This window comes from Rattus norvegicus, chromosome 6, assembly GCF_036323735.1.
Source record: "Rattus norvegicus strain BN/NHsdMcwi chromosome 6, GRCr8, whole genome shotgun sequence".
In the NCBI taxonomy this organism is placed as follows: Eukaryota; Metazoa; Chordata; class Mammalia; order Rodentia; family Muridae; genus Rattus; species Rattus norvegicus.
Window position 1 is genome coordinate 11288583 of NC_086024.1, and position 26410 is coordinate 11314992.

At 43.6% G+C, this 26410-nt stretch overlaps 1 long non-coding RNA gene across 1 annotated transcript; it reads left to right on the forward strand.

The window, feature by feature from the left end:
- The first annotated feature begins 960 nt into the window (after positions 1 to 960).
- LOC134479269 (uncharacterized) lies at positions 961 to 20899 on the forward strand. The gene is made up of 3 exons (XR_010052399.1): positions 961 to 1034; positions 19514 to 19576; positions 20725 to 20899. It is a non-coding gene; the product is annotated as an uncharacterized LOC134479269 (long non-coding RNA).
- The last annotated feature ends 5511 nt before the right edge of the window (positions 20900 to 26410 follow it).

Here is a 26410-nt window from a genome sequence, read left to right on the forward strand (position 1 = left end):
GTCACAGCCTTTCTATGTCCTCTTCTTTGTAAGAATTCATACTTCATCCAGGTAAACACACGTTGCTCTCAATAGACAGGAATATGCTGAGTACAAGTACATGAGACATCAGCATTAAATAAAATTAGGCATCAGCACAAATCCCACAAGGTGTATCAGGCTGAAACTGAGATACTGGCTCACAAATCTGTTTCCCTTGCCAGACTATAAGAGCCTCAAGATCAGGGACACTGTCTTATCCTGGTACCTGGCACAGAGGCTGACACATAGTAGGTGCTTAATGCCTTTGTTGATAGATAGAGGAGTGAGTAGGTACACTCCTTTATGGATTTATAAGTCCCTCCTCCATGCAAATATAGTTCTAGACCTTGGGTCGGGAGTGAAAGAGCCTACAAGTCCATCCCATTCCTTGTGGAGCTCATGTTTTAGAAATTGGAAAGGGAATGTACAAGTGAAATCACTGGAGGTTGTAGAAGTGATGGTGTGAGGGTTAGGCTCATGGTTGACAACATTGGAGTGCTAACCACATACCAAGACCTAAACTCCCATCATCAAGGAGGTAGTGTGCTGTCCTGGTTAAGACCACGGCAGCAGAACCATTGTTCAAGTCATACCCAACTCTGCCTCTTGCTGACCGTGACCTTGGGTAAGTTACTCTTTTAGTCCTAGTTTCCTCAGCTGCCAAATGGATATGGTACAGTTGTAAAGACTAAGTGATATGATGCCTATGGAGACCACAGACAAGTTCTTCATATCTACTTAGTACCCATGGGTAAATAGCTACTATCACACCCTACTAAACACGAACATCGGCCTTATGGGATGGTTGTCATCTTGGAGAAGTGAAAGAAGCTACCTACCTAGGCTCACACAATTATGATCAGACAAAGCTAGACTGACCAAACCTACTCAGTTCTAAAGTCCGTGCTTTCAACTACTATGACTTCAGCAAGGAGCAACATCACAGAGCACCTGAGGAGGCTATGGAAAGGTCTCCTTCTGAGTCCAACCACAGGATCCGTTAGCCCTTTGAGGTAAAACATCTCACTGCAAGCACCTTTTTAAGATATATTTTTTTGTGTGTATATATGAGTACACTGTATCTGTCTTCAGACACACCAGAAGAGGGCAGATCCCATTACAGATGGTTGTGAGACACCATGTGGTTGCTGGGAGTCGAACTCAGGACCTCTGGAAGAGTAGTTAGTGCTCTTAACTGCTGAGCCATCTCTCCAGCCCCCACGCACCTTTTATACAGAACCTGCCTGATGAATCAGCACAGAGTCAAGTACAAAGTGGTCACAGGGCATGGGATTCTGAGACTACTAATATTATTGTAAGCTTTTATTTTTTAATTCTGTGGTTTACATTGGTCCAGAACTTATCATTTGGGAAGATGAGCCATGAACAGAGGGCTAAGGGCTCTGGAGAAGCAATGGTTAGGAAAAGAAAATTACCATAAAAGTTCTGTAGGCTGGGGAACAACATGTTTCACAGCCTGGAGCAGAAGAAACGGAGGTGTGCACAATGTAGAGGTGGCGAAATGGAACATGGACAGACTCAGGTCAGATGTGGCCTTCTAAGAAGTGTTCTTGTGGGGTTCCTGAGATTGATTCGTACGGAGGGCAAAGGTGAACTTAAACATGCTCTACATATAGACCACTATATCTTCCCTTTCTGGTGGTAAAAGAGAAAGTAAAGGTGTAAAAGGAGATGTGGTCCAACCCAAATCTTATCATAGACTTGGTTGACCCTGAGCCTGAAGCAGATCTGGAGATAAGATATTATTTCACTCCAGTAAAAGGAATTTAAAAGACACGCAGCAAGAAAGAGAGCTAAGAGGAAACCAGAGGGAAAATGGAAACCCTCCACCCCTGCACCAGCTTAGACCTGAATAAGAGAGCAGCTGAAGGGGTCCCTACTCCTGTGGATGGCCTTACTGTGCCATATTATGAAGTCCTTCCCAGGATCTGAATGGAAAATTTACCTATAAATTAGCTCATCTCACCAACAACAACAATAACGATGATGGGACTCCCTCTGTTCTCAGATTACCCACCCATATCCAAAAATAGCAATCACTATTTTTGGATATGGATGTGAACATCTACTAGACCCAGGAGGCTGAGAAGGAAGGGTAGGATTGCTGAGGGAGAGAAGAAAGAGGGAGTGCCTGAAGCCCACTGTTCAGGTACATAAAATGTTGTCAAAACTGTTCTGATCTTTGAAGTCTCAGAAAATTTTCTTCAACCTTGTTTCTTCTAGATATGCAGAACTAAGAAAGAAAAGACTACATAACAGATTCTAGGATTCTCATTCCAAGTAAAACTTCATTTTAATGTTAGTTAATATTACTGTTCAACATATCAGCAATGCTATAAAGCCTCTGTCCCATAGCTACCCCGAAACGGCCAGTCAGTAAAAGTTGGTGATATCATGAGTGTACAGTAGTGGAGGGAGTGGATAAGCAGGTAGATGGATTTGATATATAAATGATTGAATAAGTAGGTGGATAGTATATCTCTATTCTATATAGCAAAATGCACTCTCTGTTTTCATGGGATAGTATTTTTATGTGACTATTTCTCCATCTGCCAACTCCATAGAAGAATTGGTTTCCCATCAAATCACATTTTCCAGCCATTCTCTCTCTATACCATCTCCCTCAGATGCCTACTTTTCACTCACAGTAACGATCGCCTACTAAAAGACAACGTCAGCATTCCATCCCAGTGCTGACCTTTGCCCTGCCATCATCTGCCATGTAGGTCTCTATCCTGTGTGTTCTTCTGGATGCCAAGTACAACTTCAATCTCAACCTACATTCATGAGTGCCGGCATCCCCCCTCTCCACTTCAATCTGCCTCGTCTATAGACAGCATCTCCATTCTCCAAAGTTTTAAGGATAAACATGAAATCGGGTTTTAATGTGCTCTTCCCTCCAAATGAAATCGGTCACCATATCACCTTATTTCACTATTACCTTTAGAGAAACTCCCACTTCTGATTTCTGCTCTTCAAACTCACACGTGTTTATTCATTAATGCTGCTTCACTTGTGAAGACCTAAATGTGCTCAAGCCTGAGCACTACGTTAGGAATTCCAAGATGGAGAAAACACACTTGCTGACCTAGAGGGTCTCAAAATCTTCATGCACTGACTGTTCTTGTTCCTGTCTCAAAATTTCTAGCAGATCCTCATTGTCTGAGGCCACGAGTCATTGCCAAAACCATTTCTGTTGCTAGCTCCAGAGGCTGGTTTTGGTGCAAATTCAATTCTGTGCTTACAGAATAATTACTGTGAGTTAAAACCAGGCATACTGGAGCCCAGGTCCCTGGCCTATACCTTCTGCTCAGAGTTATGATGCTGAGACTTCCGATGCTGACTTGGGGCTCAGAGAAATAGCAGAACTGGGTAAAATTTAAATATTGGTGATAAATCAGGGAGTCACCTGGGGGCCAGAAGTGCTGATGCTGTGGAAGCATAAACATGATAGTAGCAAATAATAGTGCAAAGATTCTTCTAGAATACGAGAACTCAGAGAGAGGATCCCCAGCTTACCAGTTTCAAAAATTCTGAACTATAATGACATAAACCCTAAAAACATCTGAATGCCCCTCAATTTGTGTTCCTTATAATCCATATTGCTTGGCTCCCCCTCTGATGGGGACCCCAAGGGAAAGAGCTCAGTGAAGATGTATAAACAGATGAGAAAGAATGGAAGTGTACAGGAAACAGAAGAGGAATCAAGGGCAAGTCAGGAATGAACACTGGGCTGGTATTACAAAAGACAGAGACCTGACATAGAGTATGCAGGCCACTGAAACAGGAGAAGAACCCTCTCCCCATCCTTCTTAAACTCAAATTCCAGAAACCTTAAGTTTAAGGGATGTAAGGGGAAGAGAAAGCTAGAAGAGCTATTACAAAGAGGGGGAAGCTTGATGACCCTGCCTTGGCCCCCACACTATGAATCTTTAGCTGAGTCCTTCCATGGGAGATGACTCAAAGGAAAAAGTCTGTGTGCTCTTCCTAAAAGGAGACAGAAACCAAGCCTCTGTGGGGTTCAGCGTGGTTGATTTCCATCATGAAATGTCAAGACTCACTGATGTGGATGCCAGTGGAGATGAGTGGGAACTGAACATGATTCCGTGGAGAAGGGCGGGGCCAGCTTCTATTGTTACCTGGAGCTCCAAGCAGAGTCAATATTATTCTCCTTCCCCCACACCTGTCTTCCAAAACAATGATGAATCTTAGAGATAAGATGACACTCAGTTTTATCTAAAATTCAAGTATAACCCAAAGGTTTGTATTCATTGAATGTGAACTTTGGAGGAAGAGTTGGGCTGGACAGCATACCCAGCTGCTTGATCCAATTCCCATGCAATTCCCAGGTTTCTGAGGAGAGACTTTGTAATTGCAGAATTGTTTTAAGATTAGCAAAGATGTCGGTATTGCTTCTTCGTTCCTTCTCTTTTTTATTTAATTTTATTTTCTAAACAACTTGTCTCCCAGATGGAGACTAGAAATCTCCTTAATTTTGACCATCATGTTGTCCATCAAATTTGAACCATCTTTGTCCATTGGCATTGAAGTAGACAGGTCTGAATTGACACTAGGCTCCCAATGCAATTCTCAAAGACTATTGTAGACAGAAAAGAAGAGCGAGAGTGCAAGGTGTCCAGGATCAGTGATAACTATTGACATGATAACAGGTCCAGCCATGGTTAATCCATCGTTAGCAGCCTTTGTTTTTCTAAGATTTATCTCATTTTTAATTATGTGAATGACTAGGTGTCTGTGTATGTGAATGAATACCAGTGTCCTCGGAGACCAAAGGTGTTGGATCCCCTGAGAGCTACTGAAGGTTATGAGCTCAGAACCAAACTCAGGTCTTCTGGAACAGAAATATGCGTCCTAACCACCAAGTCATCTCTCCAGACCCATGGTGGGCTTTTTACAGATCTGTTCTAGCATCAAGATGACTCCTCACTCAAGCTAGCCCTGCTGTGCTCCCCCCAGGAAGCTGAATTCTGACCTGCAGTCTGCCTCTGACCAGTTAGTAAGCTCATGTGCAGCTTACTTATTCTCTCAGAGCAGCATTCCCTAGTGTGTAAAAGTGGGCAGTAAATATGTCTGGCCCACCACAGAGCAGACATAAAGATCAGAACAGATTTAAAAGCTAAAAATGCTTTACAAGCATAAGACTTTATTAATGTTACTTTTATCTGCTTGGCATGAAGAAATGTAAACAGCATGGGGGTGGGGGATCACAGACTTCCAGGACTGCCTGCCCTTATAGAAAGGAAGAGAGCAGAGAAGGGAGGGAGGGAGGGAGGGAGGGAGGGAGGGAGGGAGGGAGGGAGGGAGGGAGGGCGGGCATGCAAATTCCAGGCCACAAGCTGAAAAACTGCCCTTCTACAGGCTTGGATAGCTGGGAGGATCAGAGAAAATTCATGTATTTACAAGCTAAGCAAAGAGAAAAATGCCACCATAAATCGGAGGGGGAAGGATAATATAATAAAACAATACAAAGTGTCCTATAAGTACAGAAACAATAACAACGCTAAAACAGAAATAGCTTATTAAGTTAAAACAGCAGTAAATCTGTCGGAGCAGCCCATAGAAACTCTCGTCTCATGATAGTAAAAAGCTTCTACCAGGCCTATTGTCTTATACTTTCATTAAACTCCAGTTTTATAAGCTAAATTATCACTACTTCTTGCTCAATTCCCAGAATAAAATCTAGTTAAACTCTTAATTTGGTAGATAGATCTTTTGTAAGTGACGGATCTTTAATGGACAGCTCCCAAAGGCTGACTTGACTTGGGAATGAAGCACTGAGAAGCAAGGCAGAGAAGTGCTGAGCCAACCGTTTGGGTTTGATACACTGTCCAGATGTGACCAGACAGTGGGGATTTTTACCAGACACCCAAGGAACAAGAAAGTGGAGAATCTCCTCCAACAAAGGGGGTTCAGACCTCAAGGAAAGTAGACATACAAATCAACCAGCTGTTGTTTCAAGCTGGGTCTGTAATCCTTGCAAGCTCCAACCCCTCTCAGCATTCTGTGTGCCAAGTAATGGGTAACCAGACTTGTAAAATGTTCTTACTACTAAAGCCTTGGATTGTAATCATTTGATGTACACCACCCCTGAACTTACTTGCTCTCAATTCTCTTTGCATTCAACCATATGTGTTGCTTTCTTTGTTAATTCCTCAATGTGCAGCCCACACTGTGCTTGTCCCGCTACCGTATTCTGAGGTTCTCCTACCAAGCTTCTCTTCAGCTGCCAACATCTCTGGAAGTTCAACCTCAGGAGCCTAGGCTGAGCTCTGTTGCCAGAGAGAGAGGCAGCTCTCCTGTGTTGCCTGGGTCTAATGGGCAGAGTCAGACTTCAGTACCTTCACAACAGGAAGCAGTGGTGGGGGATGAGCAGGGAGTAAGGGGACTGTGAGACATTTTAGTGATGCATGCTGTCCCAAGACCTTAAGACATGGAGAATTAACCGTGGTAAGTTAAAATAGCATACTCCCATTAAAATGATCTAGGAACCTATATGGCATGATTCTCTAGATTTTCTCTGCCATGTTGTGGACAAATGTCTCAGGGAAGCCTTCTTGTTTTTAACACCCTCACATATCCAGTTTTATGAGGCAAATTATTTCTAGTACTTGAGAACTGCCAAGGATGACCGTAAGGACTTGACATAGCTAGTTATTTTTATACTCCTTAGCACTGCACACGACAGCCACCAACCTCTCTTTCATCTTTCCATGAACCAGCCCTGCTCCCTCTCCTCTTTGCTCCTTCTTCCCACCACACAAAGCCCCTCTCTCCTCAGACCAGGCTCAACACTGCAGGCCTGGCTAGAGCCTCAGCCTCAGTGAAGTTGCCCATGAAGCAACTTTGCCATCCCTCATAGCCCTGATCAAATCTCACCTGCTGTATGCAGATTCCCTTAAAAGTCCATGTTCAAAGTGGCTTCTCTAATTCCTGACACCACAAGGTGCTGTGCACTTCTTTGCTTCATCATTGAAATAAACATTGTCCACCGAGTACGAGTGGGGCAATTACAAAGGCAGAAAGTAACTGGTATGAACATTGTGTTTTCTGTACCCACATTAGTGTAGCTGCATTGACACTGCCTTCTTTCCAAAAGCCACGTTAATCTTTATACACACCACAAACTCACACCATACACACACACACACACACACACACACACACACACACACACACACACACACTTTTATACCCAGAGACTCAGAGAGGAATGAATGTGAGTTTCTGACCTAAGGAAGAAGAGCGTTCTGGGTTCACAGATGGGAGGATTTTATGCCTGCTGTGGGGGGAGAAGGAGAGGTTACCAGAGTAGAGGACAGTTGACGTTTCTTTTAGACAGAGGTTAAGGTTGCATGCTTGTGCCCTCACTTGGAGGCAGTGCCATGACAGTGTGAGAGAGAAGATTTGGGGAATGGGGGAGGAGGCAGGGTTAGAGAGCAGTCTGTGATCACTAGGAAAAACAGATGGGAATGTCTGTGACTTCCCCAGGGGCATCAGGACTGAGAGATACAGGGACAAGTTCACACAGCCACTGTGCATGCAAAAGGGCAAATGCCCAGACTAGAATGACAGGACCACAATCTGCTCCTTCCTGGTTTGGGGCACAGTGAGGTGCAGGCATTCTTATGTTCTGATAGAGCCAGGGAGGGCACTCCAAGAATGGCTTAGCTGTCATCCCACACCCAACAGGCAATGCTGACTTAGGAAGCTGCAGGGCGGTGACCAGACTCATCACCACAAAACACCCTGTGCACTGGATGCATGGGATGTCTCCTCTTCCTTCACCCTGCCTACCTTCCCTATCCACCTCACCCTAAGTCTTCGTAGTCTAAGTTATCAAAGGGTCACCGAACACAGAATAATGAAAGTGATGCCATTTCCTGGCTGTCTGTAAGCCACCCCATAAAAGGCAAGTGTAGAGGTCATCTTTCCATAAATTCCCAATTCTGCTGGAAAAGCAGACAAAGGCAGCTGGGGAGCCAGGCGGCTGCTTTGTTTTTGCAACTCTTTCCATTGCAGTGCCCTTTATATATGCAGCCCAAGTGGAATGCATCATAAAAGGTGACATTTTATCACAGCAGTTTGTAAATTTTACAGAAGCGAGCTCCCTGTAAATCACCCAGCTTATTCCCAAGCTGACTTTATTACAGCAAATCCAGTCATGGATAAACTGTGTGCCAGTTTACTTGAAATTTATCTTTTTTATTCAAGCCGAACTGAGTCCTTTTAATATTCTTCTCTCTTATAATGATAAGGTATAATGATAACCCTATTTTCTATTCAGACAGCTTTAAGGACTCTCATTTCTCTCAAAATGCAGCTCCTATTTGGGGTCTCTTTGCTCCCAAAGTCATTTAGAATTTGTGTCAAAAATATGGGCACCTCCCCGCACCGAGTCATTTAACTCCTTAGAACTTAGGGTTACTCTCACTCCTCATTTTCCACAGCCCTCTGATTTCTAGGTCCCAGGCTTTTCCCTCCCACCACAGCTGCAGAGAGATCTCCTTCTCTGCATCACATGGATGCCCAGAGTATCATCTGCCAAAGAAGCCATACCCTTCTGCTCATCCACCCAACCTCTACACTACCAATGGCTGGAAGTGCGACTTGTCCAAGCTGATACATGCTACAGCTGAAAAATGTGCTCCAGACCATACGGACTCGAGAAATGGCTCAGTGTGGAAAGCACTTACTGTTCACACAGGCTGGCCTGAGGTCAGGTCCCCCAAACCCCATATAGATGCCAGGCACAGTGGCATAAGTCCAAGTTCAATGACAAATCCTGTCTCAAAACAAATAAAAATAATCATAAGATAAGGTGAAAAGCAGTGCCCCAGCACCATGGGCAGAGACAGGAAAACCCAAGGAGCTTCCGGGCCAGTTGCTGCAGCTCTAGATTCAATGAGAGACTCAGTCTCAAAAGGTAAGGAAAAGAGAGAGAGAGAGCAAGATACCAGATGCTGGCTTCTGGCCTCTGCATGTACACACACACACACACACACACACACACACACACACATTCATACACACACACAAGCACAAGCACAGGCAAATGTATGTATGCATATATACATATAACACAAACCATATATATACACATACATACATATACACATACATGCATACATACATATGGTAAGATATCACACACACACACACACTCTTGGAGTAAGATATACAATCTCAAAAATTTAGTGAAAAGATCTCATTACTAATTTTTACATTATAATAATTCATGATTAATTATATGTTAAAAATAATATTTTGAATGTACTAGAAATAAAACATATTAAAAAATAACAGAAAAGGCTTCTTTTTACTCTTTTGAGTGCCACCACTAGAAAACTTAAGACAGCATTGTGACTTGCATTCCATCTGCTGGATTGTGCTGCTGTCAGCATAGGCTCCTATATCCTTACTAAGCAAAGACACGTCTCTCCAAAAAAGTGTCCCTGGCCTGAATTTGTACATCTCCACTCATGGTTTCCACTTCCTTCAGAGTTGGAGGTCTGACAATGAGATGGTGTCTATTAATCTTGTCAGTCCACACCCACAAGCTTCTCTGTGTAGACCCAAGGAAGTGGAAGAACCTGATAGTGATGTAAGCATTCCTCAGTGCCCTTACAGATTGTGGTGTACTCGGAGAGAGGATGAACGAACAGACATGTAGCGGACAGACAGCTCGAAGCTCATGATGGTGCAGGGCTGAATATTGTAGTATGATATTGAAGGGAGAGTCCTCCCCCTGATCATATCAGCATCCTGTGCATCCAGGTGTCACTAGAAGGAGTGTTTCATTATGCTGTCTGAGGTCACGTTATACCAGCAGGACTCAACCCAAGGAAGGAGCTGCACATTAGGACAAAGAAGCAAGAGTAGACTGTAACTGGGTTTCCCCATGCACTGCTACAAGTCAACTCCTCGGCTAATGTTACGGCTCTCATCTCCCTCTTGAAAATTGTGCATTCGTCTGCCTGAGTACCCACGTAGGATCACATCCTAGCCTCACTCTGAACCCAGTACTGGACCCTGTGGCTGCAGGACAGTGTGATTTTTCTGTCTCCCGCCCCCATCTCATGTTCCTCAGTGAACACGATGCACTCTTTCTGATAGTCTCCTTGTTTAGGATTACAAACAGCCTATGAATGTCCTCCTGCAGCTGTCCCCGCTCCACTCACCTGAGTTGTCCAGAAAGCCTCGGTAGAGTTGGGGACAAACTTTGTCTATTCACCTGAGGAGGAAATGAGCAAGAACTCTGTCTTAGTGTTTCTATTGTGACAAAACACAAAAACTAAAAAGCAAGTTATGGAGGAAATGGTTTATTTGCCCTACACTTCCATATTGCTATTCATCATAGAACCCAGGATCACAAGCCCAGGGATGAAACCACCCATAGTGAACAGGGCCCTCCCCTATCAATCACTAAATAAGAAAATGATTTACATCTGGATCTTCTGGAGGCATTTTCTTAATTGAGGTTTCTTCTTTTCGAAGACTCTAGCTTGTATCTAGTTGGCATCCCACCCTGCCCTAGCCCTCCCCAACTCAATCCAAGTATCATCTCAGGGGATAATGATGAAGTGTGACTGGTGGTACTACAAACTTTTTGGGGGACCAGAATAGGACCTCATATGACAACAGTAAGATCCCTCTGGGTTACCTAAGCCCAGCTCTCATTTGCTGGTTGTAAAAACAGAGGCCTTGGACAGGAAGAAGATGTGTTCAAGAACCCAAGGATGAATGGGTAAGTGATAAGATTCAGCTGTGGCTGCCAACCTGAGGCAAGAGTATTTATTCTAAATCTTGGTCAAAGAATTATCTATGTCACTACCACGAGCATACCCTTCTGAATACACATTCTATGGAGCTGTGCTCCTCTGCAGAGCCTTTGCATCTCTGTGTCTGGGTAAGGCTGATGAGTCATATTTTTAGGAGGCTCTCAAGTACCCAACCTATGACTCAGCTGAGAGTCTCCACCACCACACTGCTTTCCCTCTGGGGCCTTCATGGAGTCAATGGCCCTGATGGGGAAATCTCACGTATGGGAAACAGAATACCAGATGTCTTCATTCTGTGTTCCCAATGTATACCACCCATTAGATGACAGGGAGAACATTGGGTACTCCCAGGGAGGACTTGGGGAAGGGTTTAGAAGTTACTGCTTGGGGAGAGCTGGGAAAGGGTGTCACATGGGTCTAACTCCAGGAGGCTCCGTTTTTCTGGTATTCACTGGCTGGTCATCTGTATATGCTGTGTTGTTAAAGGCTAAACACCCCAATCAGGAGAGCAATAAATAAATATTGAAAAAGGCTTTAACGAGAAAGAAATTAGGTAAACGACACCCTTCATAATAGACCCAAATAATATAAAGTACCTCGGTGTGACTTTAACCAAGCAAGTAAAAGATCTCTGCAATAAGAACTTCAAGACTCTGAAGAAAGAAATTGAAGAAGACCTCAGAAGATGGAAAGATCTCCCATGCTCATGGATTGGCAGGATTAATACAGTAAAAATGGCCATTTTACCAAAAGCGATCTACAGATTCAATGCAATCCCCATCAAAATATCAATCCAATTCTTCAAAGAGTTAGACAGAACAATTTGCAAATTCATCTGGAATAACAAAAAACCCAGGATAGCTAAAACTATCCTCAACAATAAAAGGACTTCAGGGGGAATCACTATCCCTGAACTCAAGCAGTATTACAGAGCAATAGTGATAAAAACTGCATGGTATTGGTACAGAGACAGACAGATAGACCAATGGAACAGAATTGAAGACCCAGAAATGAACACACACACCTATGGTCACTTGATTTTTGACAAAGGAGCCAAAACCATCCAATGGAAAAAAGATAGCATTTTCAGCAAATGGTGCTGGTTCAACTGGAGGTCAACATGTAGAAGAATGCAGATGGATCCATGCTTATCACCCTGTACAAAGCTTAAGTCCAAGTGGATCAAGGACCTCCACATCAAACCAGATACACTCAAACTAATAGTAGAAAAAGTGGGGAAGCAACTTGAACCCATGGGCACTGGAGAAAATTTCCTGAACAAAACACCAATGGCTTATGCTCTAAGATCAAGAATCGACAAATGGGATCTCATAAAACTGCAAAGCTTCTGTAAGGCAAAGGACACTGTGGTTAGGACAAAACGGCAACCAACAGATTGGGAAAAGATCTTTACCAATCCTACAACAGATAGAGGCCTTATATCCAAAATATACAAAGAACTCAAGAAGTTAGACCGCAGGGAGACAAATAACCCTATTAAAAAATGGGGTTCAGAGCTAAACAAACAATTCACAGCTGAGGAATGCCAAATGGCAGAGAAACACCTAAAGAAATGTTCAACATCTTTAGTCATAAGGGAAATGCAAATCAAAACAACCGTGAGATTTCACCTCACGCCAGTGAGAATGGCTAAGATCAAAAACTCAGGTGACAGCAAATGCTGGCAAGGATGCGGAGAAAGAGGAACACTCCTCCGTTGTTGGTGGGATTGCAGACTGGTACAACCATTCTGGAAATCAGTCTGGAGGTTCCTCAGAAAATTGGACATTGAACTGCCTGAGGATCCAGCTATACCTCTCTTGGGCATATACCCAAAAGATGCCCCAACATATAAAAAAGACACGTGCTCCACTATGTTCATCGCAGCCTTATTTATAATAGCCAGAAGCTGGAAAGAACCCAGATGCCCTTCAACAGAGGAATGGATACAGAAAATGTGGTACATCTACACAATGGAATATTACTCAGCTATCAAAAACAACGGCTTTATGAAATGCGTAGGCAAATGGTTGGAACTGGAAAATATCATCCTGAGTGAGGTAACCCAATCACAGAAAAACACACATGGTATGCACTCATTGATAAGTGGCTATTAGCCCAAATGCTTGAATTACCCTAGATGCCTAGAACAAATGAAACTCAAGACGGATGATCAAAATGTGAATGCTTCACTCCTTCTTTAAAAGGGGAACAAGAATACCCTTGGCAGGGAATAGAGAGGCAAAGATTAAAACAGACACAGAAGGAACACCCATTCAGAGCCTGCCCCACATGTGACCCATACATATACAGCCATCCAATTAGACAAGATGGATGAAGCAAAGAAGTGCAGGCCGACAGGAGCCAGATGTAGATCTCTCCTGAGAGACACAGCCAGAATACAGCAAATACAGAGACGAATGCCAGCAGCAAACCACTGAACTGAGAATAGGACTCCCGTTGAAGGAATCAGAGAAAGAACTGGAAGAGCTCGAAGGGGCTCGAGACCCCTTATGAACAACAATGCCAAGTAACCAGAGCTTCCAGGGACTAAGCCACTCCCTAAAAACTATACATGGACTGACCCTGGACTCTGACCTCATAGGTAGCAATGAATATCCTAGTAAGATCACCAGTTGAAGGGGAAGCTCTGGGTCCTGCTAAGACTGAACCCCCAGTGAACGTGATTGTTGGGGGGAGGGCGGCAATGGGGGGAGGATGGGGAGGGGAACACCCATAAAGAAGGGGAGGGGGAGGGATTAAGGGGATGTTTGCCTGGAAACCGAGAAAGGGAATAACACTCGAAATGTAAATAAGAAATACTCAAGTTAATAAAAAAAAAGAAAAAAAGAAAAGAGAAAAAAGAAAAAGGCTTTAAAAGCTATTAGGTTGGGGTTGGGGATTTAGCTCAATGGTAGAGCACTTGCCTAGCAAGCACAAGGCCCTGGGTTCGGTCCCCAGCTCCGAAAAAAAAAAAAGAAAAAAAGCTATTAGGTTGGGAAAATTAAAGAGGATTTAGGGCCTGGGAAACTCAGGGAATTGCAGTGTGTGAAAACAACTGTCCAGTTTCTGACATGATGCTCTGTGAGGCATGGACATCTGCTTGCATGGAGTATGCACCTTCAGGAGCTCATGCCATTAGTCATGACCACAGCCCTGGATAGCCTCTTTATGGACCCCCCACCCCAACTGAGAGTAGCACTGGCTGACTCAAGGTGTGTGACCCAGTGTTGTCCCCATTTCTAGCCACTGGATTCAAATGCTAGCTTATCCTAACATGTGGAACAGGGGAAGTAAGAGTCAGCCCCAAGTCCTCTCTTTATTTCAGGAAGGGGCTTGTCCTTTCTAAAATCTGCTGTCTTGTTTGCAAAAGGAAAAATCCTACCTCTGAAGTAAACACTAAAGGCAGTAATATGGTCAGGAGCTGTAATTTCTTTCCTAGACTCCTGAGGAAACAGCTTTTGCAGAGGTTTTCACATGTATGTGCATACATCTTGTCTAGACATCATCTTCTAGGCCTTGATACTCAGAGTCCAAGCACAGGATTAGAGATATAACACTGAGCAAATGAACGAACAGTGAGGGCAACTGCCAAGTCAAGGAACCTGGGATCTATTCTGTGGGTCTCCAAAGACCTCAAGTAGTAAAGGCAGAGCAGTGAAGAGAGACTCCTCCTAGGAGAGAACAGATTGCTTCTCAGAACACTCCTAGGAGAGAGCAGACTGCTTCTCAGAACAACAAGGGGTGTTCGCTCTCTCCCTGTCTCTCTCTCTCCCTCTGTGTCTCCCTCTGCTTTCTCCTTTCTTTCTGTGTCTCTCTGTCTCTGTCTCTTTCTTTCCTACCCTGCTCTCTCTCAGTGGGCATGGGCAAGTTGGTAGTAGGACCTATAAGACCAAATCTTGGGGACTCTGTTTTTGCATGTACAAGTGCTATCTGACCCTCACCATGTCACCTTGTAGATAGATGGACCTGAAGAACCGATTCTGAGTAAGTATTCGAGCATGGATTTTATGCTATATCAAGAAGTGTTTTGGATTGTTTTTATGACTCAAAGGTTTCTGGTGTGTGTGTGTGTGTGTGTGTGTGTGTGTGTGTGTGTGTGTGTGTGTGTGTGTAAACACAGTTGCAGCACAGCCTAACTGGTTAGCCTACATATTGAGTAGAATCTCAGGCCCATCATTGTATGTAACCTAATCATTCAATGAACTTAAAGTAATTCATGTAAAGCACAATGTTTGACCTATCATAGACAAAATATGTGGTGCCATTCTTCAACAAAGCCAATGATGGAAGAATTTCACATAATCAGACACTCTTCTACAAATAGAAACAAAACTTCTTAGCCATTGTCCTCATTTGCTCAACAAAATCCAGGTCTCAGTCTCCTACTGACCCAGCAGTCAGGATCATCCCAAATTTTTCTTTTTATTATCTTCATAAAATTCTGAAAGAAATTTGCACCAATTGTTAGAAAATACTGCTGAAAGAGTCAGACATACCTAGCCAGCTCTGTCGGGAGCTGACAAGGAGTATGCACTGCAGACCAAGTCAGAAGAAGGCATTGGGACAGCCTAAGTCAGAAGAAGGCATTGGGACAGCCTAAGTGAGAAGAAGGCATTGGGACAGCCTAAGTCAGAAGAAGGCATTGGGACAGCCTAAGTCAGAAGAAGGCATTGGGACAGCCTAAGTCAGAAGAAGGCATTGGGACAGTCCAGCCAGTCCAGCCCCACGTGGAGGCATGCAAACCCCACAGGCCTTCTTGCGGTCAGGGAAGTCATTGGAGGTTTTCAAAGGCTGAGCAAGAAGGTGTTGCTTATCGTGGAACAGTAGATGGTGAGAACTAAGACAGCTGGAGCCTTGGTGATGCAAGCCATTAAGAAGGAGGGCCTGAACTAGAGTAATTGCTTCTGAAAGCACTGCCAAGTCCCCGTAACTGATATTTCAGTCTGTCAATAACAAAGTCATCCTAAGACACTTGGGAATGGGATGTGAACCAGAGGGAACGCTTGAGAGATTAAAACCCAAGGTTCAAAGAAAGAGGAGAGGAACAGAAACCAGAATGGCTAACATTTTTCCATCTCTTTGTAAGGAGAGATAAGATAATAAAAACCTCAATGGTTGTAGCTCGGCCTATAAGTTATGTTTAAGTTAGCTCCTCTATAAATTTCCCATCCATTCCATAGAATGAGCTCAGTCATCCCAAATGAATCTTTTTATTGTCTTCATTAAATTCTGAAAGAAAAGCACTCTCTGTAGCAATTGTAAGAAAATACTGCTGAAAGAGTCAGACACACCTAGCCAGCTCTGTCGGGAGCTGACAAGGGGCGTGCACTGCAGACCAAGTCAGAAGAAGGCACAGGACTGTGACCACAATTCTAGACCCCCACACAAACTCAGCCTACACCACGCAAAGCCACCAAACCTCCCTTCACAGACTAGAAACCATTTTATACCTGATATCTCATCTGTACCCATAACGACCTCTCGCTTCTCTTCTCACTTCAAATCCCCAGACTGCCACATACCACAAGTGTTCCCCTGTAACACTTTTTCATCTCAAGTTCTCAAACTTCCTTCATGGAAGCTTTGTCTGCATTCATCAACTCTATCGCTTGACTATTCCCAGCTTTGGGGACAAGGAGCCCTGGAGCAGCAACAATACACAGGACTTCTCTAAAGAGGAATGTCGATGCATATGTTACCCTCCTAGAGAGAGCAATGAGGGCTGATGGTGTCCCCAATTCCACAAAGTCCCGAAGGATAGCACCAGCCACATGTAACAAGAGTGAACATTGACTGGAGACCCCACCCCAAACTCTTAAAAGATGCTATCACTAGCTCTCTTTACCTTCAGATAGACCACTGCACCTCTCAGGCTGAGTTCCACCTACAAAATTCTTGCATCAAAAACCCGTGACAGGCCACCTTTACTCTCAGCACTTAGGAGGCAGAGGAAGGTAGGTCTCTGGGAGTTCAAGACCACCCTGGTCTTCATAGTGAGTTCTCGGACAGTCAAGGCTATGAAGAGAGACCCTGACTAGAGAAAGAAAGAAAGAAAGAAAGAAAGAAAGAAAGAAAGAAAGAAAGAAAGAAAGAAAGAAAGAAAGAAAAAAGAAAGAGAGAGAGAGAGAGGGAGGGAGGGAGGAAGGAAGGAAGGGAAGGAGGGAGGAAGGGAAGAAGGAAGGAAGGGAGGAAGGAAGGAAGGGAGGGAGGGAGGAAGGAAGGAAGGAAGGAAGGAAGGAAGGAAGGAAGGAAGGAAGGAAGGAAGAACAGATTATGACAGGCTTCAAAATTAGCAGCACTGTAAGTAAAATACTAAATAATCTGCGTAAAAAAGTGACAGAACACCAAAATAATAGAAAATTTTATCTATACAACTATGTATAAATGTATGTATGCATCTAATTTATATACTTTGCCATACCTTTGCCCATGTGACTGTCACAACTAAATAAACTAAGATAAATACTATTTAGCACATACTCCAGCTGAGGAGTCAGGAAAGTTGCACTGCTGGTTAATTAAAAACTGGCATCTAAGTTATGGTATGCTGACTCTCTTGCAGGCTGCTCTTGGGTTCTAAGAAAGGGGACGCGTATTAGGCCATATCATGTTGCCTCAGTGTGTCTCCGTCTGAGTCATTCTTCATTGCTATCTACTGCACAATACTGCAGCCACTTGCAACTTCTGACCCATTCACAGAACAACAGAATGGGCTATGCTTACAGCAGAGAGAAAGCCAAGGATGTCCTTGAATTCCATGTAAAATATGTGGTCCTCACAGACATGGGGTCATCCCATCATCTGGAAAACCTTATAGCAAATATGTCAATGGATAAAAAGGATATTTGCATCCAGAATAGCTTTAAAAATTAATCTAATTCCAAAGACTGATGGTATGACTTCAGTGTTACTCATGAAATGCTATATCTGGCTTTCTCTTTCCCAACTCAGCATCACTGTTTTCAAGTCTGCCACCTTCATTTTACATGCTCTGAAATGAAACCAAGACTCTGTTCATCTTTCAAGTCCCCTAGTTGATTTCTCAAGCCAGGTGTTTTTCAAACATGTAACCTTTACTTTTTCAAAACCCCAATTTTAATAATGGTGCTTAAATGCTTTAACCTCCCTTCTAGCCCACCACCCACCAGAGGTCGTGGAAAAGAAAAACTATTATGACACAAAGGAAGTGGAGCTGTTAAGAAATGCTTCTTTGGAGCAAATCCGGAAGTCAGAAATTCAGTTCACAAGTCAGCAGCAGCAGCTCAGTCCACTCACAAATACTTCATGGCTATCCCAGTAGTACGGTTCAATAGTGTTGGGACAGTAGCAGCAGTGGCACAGCCCAGCAGGAACGGCTGGGCCTCAGCGGAACCAGCAAGAGTCACCAGGAGGGGCCAGGGACAACAGGGAGGCCTAGGAAGTTCTTGACCAATCTGCCCGAGTTCATAGAAGCAGCAAGAAGCCACCAGCATCCCACAAGAAGGATTTTTGGTGCATTTCTCTCTATGGAGTGCTGACAAATGGAGCCCAACTACACAATGTAAGGTGGACCAATACATGTGTGTCGTTAGTGAAGAATCCTTCATCACGTGTCCTTTCATGTGCTTGCTTTAGCAAACATCCTCTCTCCTGTGTCTGCTTCAGCCAAACCTTCCTTCACTGTCTGCCTCAGCAAAACACTATCAGACACAACTGACTTTCCAAAGGACCCTTAAATTTCTGCTTCACAAACATAAATATAAAATAGGTTCATTTTAAATTTGGGACCAAAAGCAGTCTGATCTGAGAAAAAAAGGTAAAACATTATAACTTCTTAATAAGAAAAATAGTATTAATAATTTATGGAAGTAAAAATACTCATTCCACTGTAGATTAATGTGAACCTTTTGGAAATGATCTATGTGCAGATTTGGGACAACTTTTTTTTCAATAGACTAAAATGAGTAGTCTAAAATGGCACTGTAGTTTCCAAGCTTCTAATTGCAAGATGTAGTTACTTAATTACACATTGTTAGTAACTGATTACACAGACCTGTACTCATTTTGTAATTATGCTTAATTATACTAATTAACTCAATAATCAATCCACAAAAAGTACAAAGATTTTATATAAGGAAAATTCTTAATAGACTGGATGATACTTAAAAGAAACAACCTTTTAAAGCAAAGACGTATCTCGAATCCATCCCATTTACACCTTTCTTACCTGGAACCAAAAGTGTATGTATGGATCTGTCCTATGTCACACTGAGTCTGAGGCCCTGAAAGAGTGAAAAAGTGGCCAGGGGTACCATCAGAAAACTGTGGGGTGCACTCCACACTGAGCCCCAAGATGATTCTTTGAGTTCTGCAATTACACACTTAGTGGATGAAAGAACCAGATGTCCAGATTCATAAATTTTTAGTCATTTCCCTTCAAGTTTTTGTATAGAAAGCCAAGGGTGCCTCCAACACCAGGACAATTGACAATTTTAATATGGATGTGTCAAGTGGGATGTATTAACCCAAAATTCCAATAGTGGTGCTTTAACTCAATTGGGGATTTTGTTTCCCTAATTTAACATAAGTCCAGTGCAGACAGACGAAAGAAAGTTCCACAACAGCTATATGAGGCTGAGGTGCGGTAGTCTGCAATGCACATGGTATGGGTCTTGTTTTTATTTTTTCAGGGTGACCACTGGGCTTCTATCCATGATGCCTGAATTTCAAGGATCAAGAAGAGTAAAGGGAAGGTAAAGTATTAATATTAAAGAAGTAGGGTTTTCCCCTAAGTCCATCAGACTATTGAGAGACAACTTATTATAGGGCCCTCCTATTGTGAGCATAAGCTCAGCTTTTGTTAGTCAAACAGAAGGGACAATGATTATTATTACAGCAATGGACAATGACTACCAAATTCTCAAACCTTTCTGTTGAGGGGAGCACCCTTCACTGGAGAGCCTTGGAAGGCTTCATAAACACCAAAAGGACAGACTTTTTTCTTCTTGTCCTCACTAAGTTGAACTCAACAGCCCTCTCTGATAAATCAATCAAACACCCTATCTGGGGTTTCCTGGACTCCGCAAGGAGTAGTCCCCAGACTAGAGCAGTTAACCGCTGTGCAGGCCACAGGCGTGAGGATAGGCTTTTAATACTCATCTTACAGGTGAGGAAAACAGGCCCAGAAACATACACACTTTCCCAAGGTCAAACCACAAGCAGTAGCTGGTCAGAGACACGACCCTGCCACTGAAATTACTAAACGCCTTATGAATAATGTCTGAACTCATCACAGGAATGCCTTCTGTGGTTTTGCTTCTGAAAAAGGAACATAGTTTTGGATTGTGGTTTCTCCTATCAGATTTAAACAACTAGTTTCTGACTATATTAAAAATGGATATTGTCAGGATGTGTGTAATCTAATTTCTTTGCTAATTAGGAGTTTGTTTCCTCTCAGATACTTATCTAGCCTCCGGGGAGGCCTTTGCAGGAAGAATGGAGTATCTGGGAGGGCTCTGCTGAAATTATACTGCATGTTGCATATTCATGGCCTTCACAGCACTTTTGGGAAGAGCCAGTCACAAGAATGATGATGGAAGACTCCCCTCTGCTTGCCAGAGAAAGAACCACACGGGCTTAGACTTCTGGTTGTGGTTGCATGGCCTACAGTGGGCATCCAAGAAACAGGCTCACTTGTACTTGCTGTTGTTGAAGAGGAAACTGTAGGTGAGGGTGCAGCTGAGGACTGAGGCAACAATTTCCCCAAGGATCCTTCTTAGGGGTTAATTCCTTCTAAAAAGCAGGTCATGTTTGAATAACAGAATCTCAAGAATTTTAGAACCCCCGCCAAAGCACAGCCACCCTTTCCTGACTTGGCTTTCCCTTTGCTCCTTGTTAACAGGTCCCCAGCGAGGAGTCAGCAGCCGTATGAACCTAGGCCACCTTTGCTCATCTCTGCTCATCAGAGAGCGCTTGATTGTATTTACTACAACCCTATCTTCTCATTATCTCCATAAACTGAATGCAAGGCACCCCAAAGTTAGTATTCACATGAAAATTAAATGTCATTCCAAATATAATCTCGCCTTAACTATTAGGAAAGTCTGAAGCCAGAGACAAGCTTGGCAGGGAAATTACTTGCCTTGAAGCATGAGGATCTAAGTTGGATCACCAAAACCCACATGAAAAAGTATACAAAGTTGGGCATGCAAATATGATAAGCCCAGTGTTGGGGAGGCAGAAACCTCCTTTCCCTACCCAGCAAATTCCAGGACAATGAGAGTCTCTAGCTCAAAATAGAAAAGAAAAAAAATTATTGGATCATGAGGAGCAACATCTAAAATTGACCTCTGACCAGTTTGTGCCTGAATGCCTACAGAAACACGTTTGTGTCTGCATGTGCACATGAGTGTGTTTGTGTCTGCATGTGCACATGAGTGTGTTTGTGTCTGCATGTGCACACGAGTGTGTCTGTGTGCGTAGGGGAGGGGTACAGGTGTGTGGATGTGTAGACTGTAGGTGACATTTTTCAACTAAAGCAGATTGTCCTTAAAATCCAGCTTAAACCCACCTCTCTGGGAACTGGGTGACACTGTCAACACAAGCATTGTCACCAGGCTGGGCTCTAGAGTTAGAGGTGCAAATGGCTGTCATTGTACATGTCAGGAGATGATAAGCCCCTTAAAACTATAGTCTCTTTCTTGTGTGTTTCTCTCAAATATAACACATCAGTAAGTTATTTCAAATAAGTCACTAGTTAGAAAGTCTCCCATGAGACCTCTTGAGGTTAAATATGCTTATTTTAGATATTCATACGGATTTTCTCATTGCTGAAGCCACCCTCTAGTTGCAGCCATAGAAGTGACCCTTCAAGTGTCCAAACAACAAGGGCTCCAACTTCTTTCTCAGAAAGATTTCTCAGAAATCTGTTTGCAGAGATCATGACTCCCCCAGGCTGCCCCTATTCAATGGTTCAGCACGTTACAGGGCCAAATTCTGGAAAACACAGGTTTTTCTTCACTTATTATGCCTTCAGACCTGTGTATGGGTCTTGCCCGATGTCCTTAACCTGCATAGCTGACTGGAATACTTCTACCCAACTCTCTCAGGTGTCCCACACTCAGAGTTAGACTTGTATCCAATAGCTCTCCCTGGCCCCCATCCTAGAATTCTCTTAAGGAATTTCCCCTCTACTCATTATATGCTTCACCCTATCTACTTCACAAAAGGTCCAAGACTAACATCTATTCTTACATCTCCATCAGTCTTCAGGAGAAAAACCCTGACATAGTAACACTGTGTGGTAAAGACAGCACCAAACAGTCATCGCCTCCTTCTCTCTAGGAACTAGACTTTTGCTAGCATAATCTAAGCAGCACTTGCTTTCTTACCACTTGTTTGCTTCAGCAGCCAGTCTTTTACAGGGCACAGAGCACAGCAGGATGAGCATGACACAACTGTGATGGATGTGTATTGGATTGAACCTGACTCTTGAAAGACTCTTAGGGTATCTCAGTCCCTTGCCAAAGTCTGGACAGAAAACATACTCAGGGCAGTGGAAGAAGGGAACTGTATGTATGTGGGATCGTTCCTTTCTCTACCCTACGCAACATCTGGGCTGCACTGAGCACTCACGGTAATCTTTCAAATCCTGAATAGACCCTGCCACACATTTTCTCAAATTTTTTTGAGAGCTTGCCATTACACTGAGGACAGACATGAAAACTCAGCTCCAAGACCACATGGAAGGCCTGTCTTAGCTGCCTCCCTCAGGATCCCACAGTTCAGTTCTCCCACCTCCTTTCCTTCCAGCCTACCTGTGCTCTGGACTCCCTGAGTGCCATCATGCTATCCTGGTTGACAGCCCTCCTGCCATGGTGCCTCCAGCAGCAGGGCCACCTGGCAGCCTGTGATGGTCATGGTACGCTTAAGGTCATTCAGGGCTCTTGCAACTCATAGCATTGACCATGATTCAAAACTGAGTGGCAGAAATTCATCTCTCATCCATTTCCTAGCACAAGTCTGAGGTTTTGAGGGAAGCACTATATTTCTTTCCACCCAAGGATCTCGGTCTACACCCCTATCCTGGCTGCTCTGTTGATCCTCTCATACCTGGCCACACTTCCTTGATTCATCCTCACACTTGAAATGGCTGCAGTACAGCATCTTGACCAATATAAGTCTCTGACAACTCGGGCTTTGAAATTCCAGACTCCCTAAAAGATGTGAGACTGTTTCAGTCTTCTCCTGTGTATTGTCTTTCTGATGCTGTGATAAAGTACCATGATGAAAAACAACTTCAGGAAGGAAGAGGTGGTTTTGCTTATGGTTCCAGAGGGCTAGAGTCTGTGTAGTAGAGAATGTCAGACATGCGATCAAGAGTGGGAAGATGACTGGCTACATGTTCATCTGTATGAAGGAACCGTAGGAAGAGCGAGAACATGAAATAGGGCAGGACAATTAACCCTCAAAGCCTGCTAATGCTGATGTACTTTGTTCAACAAAGCTCCTGAATGTTCCATGGTATCACCAAGCAATGCTACCAAGTTGGGACCATTTATTCAAATACATGAGCTTCTAAGGGACATTTCTCATTCAAGGCATTGCTCTGTGCCTATTGGGAACCAAATGAGAAGACAGTGGAAAGAGAAGGAAATTGTCTAATGCAGGCTCAGTTTTCTGCCTGAACTTACCAGTTTCTGCTTCCTGGATTTCAGAAGCCACCATGTTGGTGCTGTTTATAATGCTGAGATTTCACAGTACCTTCCAGAAGGTACAGACCACTTCTGCTCTCACAGACCAAACCATCTAGAGGCAACTGCTTTCTACTATTAAACTGCAGGCTTGACAGAGGCTGTCAGAAGTATCCCTAAATGTCTTTGTTCCACTAATTAGAACACCAACAGCACAAGAGGAGTTCCTACCTCCAAAACCCCCTCCATTAAAATCTCCATGAATTATTTTCTGTTTTGCTGTGAGGAAAAAATCACCACACACACATATGCACACACCACACACACACACACCATACACACACACACACACACACACACCATACGTGCACACACACACACCCCACACACACACACCACACACACCACACACACACCACACACACACCACACACACACACATACACACCACACACACACACCACACACACACAATCTTGCTTCAAGTGCATTTACATATTTTGTTAATTTTCTTAATTATTGGAATTTTAAAAAATAATATTCCTCAAACTTCTGGATTTCTTTAAATACTCAAGACAAGGAGAAACAAGCTAGGAAGCAGAAGATGGGGGGAGGATTATGTCAAAGATAAGATCTGAGGCAGGCTCTGGAGACTGGAAACGTTTGAGATGGGCTGGTGCAGGAACAGATGTGAGGATTCCACAGAGAACGTGCTGTTTGGGGATGAGTGAGAACAGTGTTGGAGATGTGTAGGGATAAGTAGAGCTCAGGAGACCTTGGAGCCTACTGGGGAAGTAAGACTGTTCTGTCTGGGTCTCAGGAACACAAATTGAGTCACACAGTATCGTTGTCATGGCCTCAATCATGTGATCCCTTCAACAGTGACAGTGAGAAAATGAGCAGGAGCTATTTGAGAAACTGCACTGAGCTGGACAAGAGAGACCATAAACTGCAGGCTTGGGGACTAGAGCAGCACAGAGCAGAAGCGGTGCTGTAAGCCACATGTTGGTACTCAGCATGGAGAATATTCTCAAAATTGAAGCCTGTTGCTCCTCACAAGTTATTTCTCACTGCGGTCTACAGGTTGAAAGAACCCTTGCTCCCTTCAGAGACCTTACATTAGATTCTCTTCTCCCTATCAACAACTCTTTGTGCCCCATAATTTAAACCAGAAGCAGAAGAGGGCAGTTCATATTAAGGAGTCTAGAATTATTCTTGCTATTTCTAAGGAAAATACTGGCCAAATAACGTCCTTTCTCTCCGTTAGCTGATTCTCAGCAAGAGGGTTAGTATGAGAAGGTTTTCCTACTGCAGTCCTAAGACTTGCAGAGAAAAACACAGGCTTGGCACAGGCTTGGCTGGTGTATTTAAAATTACAAACTGGCTCTGATAGTCACATCCTCTAGTTTGTGGGAACCATCACTGATACAAGTGTGCGATTGCCTGTGAGCCCCCAGCCTCACCATGGCCTTTCAGCAGACAGACTTAGTACAAGAGAGTCTGTCTTCTGTACCTGCAGCACCCCCACATGGCTCTCCACTAAAAACTGCTCACATCCCAGGTGAATGTGAACTGTGCCTCCCTTCCTGGTTCCTGAGTTCTGCAATGCTCATGAGAAGAGAATCGCCAAAGGCTTTAAGACAAGGAAGGCCTTCCAGAGGTAACTCCCCAGACACAGACTACCAGGAAAAATGGAGAATAGTCACATGGCATCAAGAGCTGCTGGTGGCAAGATAGATTTGCAAGTTAAGGCGTTCAACCAGCTTGGTTTCCTCAAGCAAGACTGACAGTTGGTTAAAGGTAAGCTAACTGTAAAAGAGGACAGGTCAAGCTTTATGCCCACAAGCGAAAAGCTGGAGCTGGACCTGCTCAGTTTCTGCCCCTCAGGTCTCCATGATGTAACCGATGGTGGCTCTCAGTTCCTGACACATAAAAAGACTCCAGTGACAAAGGGCATGGCCTCTAGTGAGCTTCTGCTGGTTCTATGCATACTTTCCATGTGGAATCTGAACAGCATCCTTACATACGTAACGAGGCGCCATTTTCCATGCCAACTCTGTGCTTTCTTTCAGGCATGCCATCTCTCGGAATGTTGCTAGAAAGAAGCAACAGGGAGGATGAGTCTACTCATTCTTTTCCTTCATGACTTTAAACCACCAGAGTCACCTGTTCTACAAAGCTATACTAAGATAATCAGAAAATGCAGCATCACGTGTAAGTGAAATAGGAGAATTTGCGGGCCTGAAAAAGCCTCTTGTGTGGGAAATAAGCAGAAGTACTGTGTTGAGTCAGGCTTTCTTTACAAAGAGAGAGCAGCTAAAGTCTTCTTGCACAACATGGACTCCTCCGGCACCTTCTCAGACTCTAACCAGTGCCTTCTCAGAAACCCATGTGTGTGGCTCCAGAGGCACTGCTTAAGTTGACCTTAAAGTCCTCTTCTTTCCATCTTTCTCTTCTATTCCGAGTTCCAACATTCACTGGGACCACCAGTGTATTTATACCCTATTTCCACTTCTATATTACAGCTGGAACTTCTAGTTCCTTAACTCTTGGTAAGACTATCCTGCCTCTGGAAAAAATTTCCTGAATAAAACACCAATGGCTTATGCTGTAAGATCAAGAATCGACAAATGGGATCTCATAAAACTGCAAAGCTTCTGTAAGGCAAAGGACACTGTGGTTAGGACAAATCGGCAACCAACAGATTGGGAAAAGATCTTTACCAATCCTACAACAGATAGAGGCCTTATATCCAAAATATACAAAGAACTCAAGAAGTTAGACCGCAGGGAGACAAATAACCCTATTAAAAAATGGGGTTCAGAGCTAAACAAACAATTCACAGCTGAGGAATGCCGAATGGCAGAGAAACACCTAAAGAAATGTTCAACATCT